At 41.6% G+C, this 5,205-nt stretch overlaps 1 pseudogene; it reads left to right on the top strand.

Annotated features, from left to right (window-relative positions):
* The first annotated feature begins 4,475 nt into the window (after positions 1-4,475).
* LOC114509836 lies at positions 4,476-4,892 on the top strand (annotated as a pseudogene).
* Positions 4,893-5,205: the final 313 nt, after the last annotated feature.

Raw genomic sequence — 5,205 nt, 5'->3', positions numbered from 1 at the left:
CAACACTCTCCCTTGATCTCTTTGTTCTGTTCCCCTCCCCCTCCTTATAGAAAACTGCCTCCACTGAGATGTGGAGATGGGTTCCCCATTTTCCAAGAGTTGGGCTTTGAGACATGAATCCCTCATCTTCCTGGTGGTCAGCACCTGAAAACAAACCACTTTCCTTTACATCAGCATCTGCCTGTCAAGTATTGGGTTTTGTAGCAGCAGGCAGCTGGATCTGGATTTAGATATAGTTTTTCTGCAACCCAGATGGGACAATGTGGATTCCACTAAGGCCTAGAAGGCCAAGGCTGGAGTCCCAGATGCTTGTGGCAGGCTGACCCCATGGCAGGGATTGCAGGAATCTTCCAGCAGCTGCCAAGAGTTTTTATCTTGGGGATTCTTCCTGCTCTCCTTTTCAAGTCATCAGCCACCTTTAAACACGTTGTTGGTGAAAGTAAACAGATGGCTGGTGGGCTGATGAGCCCAGGCTCGGTACGTCCCTGGTGTGCACAGCCAGGAGCCCCTGCCCCACCTCTTGGGTTCTTGGAACCATTGGAATTCTGTAGAAATCAGTGGGCATTGCTCAATAGTAGGCATGGCTCAGTGACAAGACAAAATCCCAGTTCTCCAGGTGGTATTTGGTTGGAGTGCTCTTTTGGTTTGGGTTTGGGTATTGTTTGCTTTTCTTGTTGCATACAGCTTCTTAATATCTACTAGTTTTGCTTCTCTCTTCCTCCGCAGGAAGAACTCTATGTCTGAGAACTCTCATCTGTTTCTCTCATATATCAAATGAAACTTTGGTCACAGTTTTTTTTTTCTTGATTTCTTATCTTTTGGGAATTTGGTGCTAGTGCCAGTCCCTCCTTATGGAGGATTTAGTTTGAGAATATTCGTATGTTTGAACTTTGCCTTTGCTTTAGAATTTTTTTGGTCTGCTTTGAAAGGAATGGCTCAGTCTCAGTCTCAGATTATTTTGCAAAAGGTACTACATGGGATAAGATATCTTATGTGCAAGTTTTCATGTTGTTACATCATAAGAATTCTACTCAGAAAGGATTCAAATTGATGGCTTAAAGACAAGAAAAGATCTCACTCCCCTCTTAGTAAAACTCAGAAAGAAAAGAAAAAAATGGGCAGTTTTGAGTGTCTCAAGCTTGTGAAGCCTGTTATCTCTACCTTTTCTCCAGCATCCTAGAAGTTGTCATGATCATAGATGAAGAAACAACTCACTTCTGAGCACACTAAGTGGTTGCAGTAATTAACAACAATCCAAATGAGTAGTTTGAGTTTAGTTGATATCTTTTAAAGTTATTGACACAAAATTTGTTTGTTTTCCCTGCCTTTATAAAAAGTTCATATAATCCTTGTTATGCCTCTTTTTAAAAATGTGTTTTATTGATTATGTGATTACAGTTGTCCCATTTTTTTCTATTCTCTACTCTCCTCTGCCCTGTATGCCGCCTCCCACCAGTATTCTTCCTCCTTAGTTCATGTCCATGGGTTGTACGTACAAGTTCTTTGGCTTCTCCATTTCCTATGTTATTCTTAACCTCCCTAAGTCTGTTTTGTACCTACCATTTATGCTTCTTTTTCCCTGAACCTTTTTCCTCATCCTCCTCCCTCCCTGCTGATAACCCTCCATGTGATCTCCATTTCTGTGATTCTGTTCCTCTTCTACTTGTTTGCTTATTTTGTGGGTATTGTTTTTAGATTTAGTTATTGACAATTTTGAGTTTGTTGTCATTTTACTGTTCATAGATTTGATCATCTTTTTCTTAGATATGTTCCTTTAACATCTCATATAATAAGGGCTCGGTGATGATGAACTCCTTTAACTTGACCTTATCTGAGAGGGATGTTATCTGCCCTCCCATTCTAAATGGTAGCTTTGCTGGATAGAGTAATCTGGGATGTAGGTCATTGCCTTTCATGGCTTTGAATTATCTTTCCAGCCCCTTCTTGCCTGTAAGGTTTCTTTTGAGAAATCAGCTGATAGTCTTATAGGATCTCATTTGTAGGTAACTGCCTCCCTTTCTCTTGTGGCTGTTAAGATTCTCTCCTTATCTTTAATCTTGGGTGATGTAATTATCATGTTCCTTGGTGTATGCTTCCTTGGGTCCAATTTCTTTGGAACTCTCTGAGCTTCCTGACCTTCCTGAAACTCTCTTTCCTTGCCAGATTGGGGAAGTGCTCCTTCATTTTTTTTCAAAATAAGTTTTCAATTTCTTCCTCCTCCTCTTTTCCTTCTGGCACCCCTATGACTTATATGTTGGAACATTTAAAATTGTCCCAGGGGTTCCTAAGCCTCTCCTCATTTTTCTGAATTCTCGTTTCTTCATTATATTGTAGTTGAATGGTTATTTCTTTCTTTGGTTCCAAGTCATTGATGTGAATCCCCATTTCCTTCCCTTTACTTTGGTTCCCTGTATATTTTCCTTGATTTCACTTTGCATAGCCTTCAGTTTTTCCTCTATTTTGTGACCATACCCAATCATTTCTGTAAGCATCCTGATTACCAGTGTTTGGACTCTGCATCTGATAGGTGGATATCTCTTCATTGCTTAGTTGTATTTATGGAGTTTTGATCTGTTTTTTCATTCAGGCCATATTTCTTTATCTCACTGTACCTGTTATGTTGTAAGGGTCAGAGTCTTAGGTGTTTACTAGGCGGGGCAACCCCCGACTCTACTTTGTGATGCTGTCTGTCGGGGAGGGGTCAGAGAGGGACCAATGCCTCTTGCTCAGCTCCTGGCTCACTTTCAGTTACTTTCCCCCTGGGTTGTAGTCACTTCCATGGGGTGGATTGGGGCTGCGCACCTCGGCCAGGCCAGGCTCGGCTCTGGGTTTGGGTCTCTCAGTGGATGTATACCCAATCCCTCAGTTGCCAGCCTACATCCTTGCTCTTTCTCTGGACCCACAGAGAAGAAGCTTGGACAGAACCTTCTAGGCTTCTTTTCCTCATTCGTATGGGCCAGCAACAGATCCACCCCAGTTGACTCTGTCCCGGTGGCCTCAGGGATGTGTCTTAATCCTGCGTTGGTTGTACCCAGCCCCTGGAGCCACCCCCTCACCCCCACAGGCTCCTCCCTGTCATTGTCCATATATTTCATCCCCTGTACTTCTGGTACCTAGGGACATCCCACCCTTTTTCTTTCAGCACATCTATGTTTCAATTATATCGTTTTGACATTCTTACAGTTTATTGCAAGAAAGGGAAGGGCTGTTTCTTCCCTGGAAAGGGAGCACTAAATTCCATTCTCACCATTTCCTCACCCCCCAACTCCAGTAATAGTAAATTGTATCACTTTTTAGCTTTCAGACATGCCCAATGCACAGAACCACTGACAGACAGATACACCCATCCCATAGAACCGATGATATACAAAACCACACATAGAAGTACTGGGAGACAGATACACCTCTCCCAATAGAACTAATCACACACACACACACACACACACACACACACACTGAGAACCAGGCTAGCAAGCACTTCTCAATGACCAATGATGCTTAACGTCTCTGGAATGGATGCTGAAGGAAAACCAGGCACTACAAAACCATGTGAGTCCTTGCAGGGCTCGTGACTACTTTCATCGTGGTCCCTTGTGTGGAAGTTCTTAAGGCAGTGTGATTTTTTCTGGGTTTGCCCCTGTTTGGGGTGGCCTTCCTTTTCCTCTCTCCATCGCCTTGAGCCAGGCCATATTGTTTAGAGAGACTTCTGCATTCTGAGTGATCACGATTCCTGAAATATGGTGCACGCCTTGGGTCTTGATGTTTAAATTTTGTCACATATCTTCCAACAGTTTCTCTAATTCTGTTTGAGTAATGCTTTGCCTTTACTACATTCCTAAGCTGTATGTGTAGCTTACAATGGAGTGTTCTTTGCTGACAGTGACAGAGCATAATCTTTCAGAGATTTTCAGCCAGAGCTCACATAGTTGAGAACCAGAAGGAGATGCGGGCACTAGGATACCGGCCAGCAGCACGCCGGCCTTCTGTTCAGCTTCTCCTTCAGGGTGTATTTCCGTTGGGGTTGCTGGACCTGTCCTAGTGGGCCCTGTGGAGGGCTGGTGCATTAGGTTGCCTCTAGTTTTGATCAGTAAGACAACTTGCCATTTTTGTTTCAGAAAGGCCTGTGTCTCCCAAATCTGGAACATTGAAGAGCCCTCCCAAAGGATTCGATATGCCCACCATTAACAAAAGTTATTATAATGTGGTGAGTGATTGCATACCTTGTTTTTTGAATGTCTCTGAAACGCAGAAGTGTAGACTATAGGTAAACTGCTGAAATGATAAGGAAATAAAAATAAAAACCACACATGTAACCACCATTAATGGCTTGGTACATTTCCTTCCAATCTCTCTATATTTTATAATCTTATATTTTAAAAATATTCAATATATGCAATTGTACCTTGTTCTTGTCACATAACTTGGTATTGTCAATTTATCCCCATACTAAGTCTTCAAAAATGAGATTTAAAAAGGCATATAATGGAAGGACGTTGGTGTTGAGGAGAATACAACGATCATGTCTTCCAGTGCTTTGACAAAACCTCAGATGCGCGGCCTCCTGGCCAAGAGTCTGCGATTTCACCTTGTGGGAGCCATCCTTGTATCCCTGGGGGTGCGGCTTCCTACAAGTTTGGTGTGGCTGAAAGAAGAAAGAAGGCATATGCAGATTTCTACAGGAATTATGATTCCAAGAAAGATTTTGAGGAGATGAGGAAGGCCGGCATCTTTCAGAGTGCAAAGTGATCTTGGAATGTAAAGAATTTCTCTGGGGTGAATTCCATGGAAGGCTGTCACTGACCTGTGTTCCTCCTGAGCTATGTATGAAGCATGAATATTTGAGCTAAGAAAAAGTTTCTCTTGTTAAATAAACAATTAAGAATTACTGTGGAAAAAAAGTTATATAATGTGTTTTAAAGATTTTATGCGTGTCTAATGATATGTTTATATTTGAAGTAGACTGTAAGTACCTTAGATCAATATAGTTTCCTTATATCTTAACATAGTCTTTCCTGGGATTGGTATGTGTGTATATTTATATACATATATGTGTATATAAAAATATCAAATAGCATGAAATTAGAGGAGAGTGTGTAAGCGTTATACATAGTAAAGTCAAGTATTTCAGAATCCTGAAACTTACTGCATTTGGAAATTTACCATGAGCAGTTTGGGAGCTTAAAATATATCTGTGTTATTAAATCT

This window comes from Phyllostomus discolor, chromosome 13 (genome assembly GCF_004126475.2).
Source record: "Phyllostomus discolor isolate MPI-MPIP mPhyDis1 chromosome 13, mPhyDis1.pri.v3, whole genome shotgun sequence".
NCBI lineage: Eukaryota > Metazoa > Chordata > Mammalia > Chiroptera > Phyllostomidae > Phyllostomus > Phyllostomus discolor.
The sequence above is the reverse complement of the archived record's forward strand: the minus strand, read 5'-3'. Positions and strand labels throughout refer to the sequence as shown.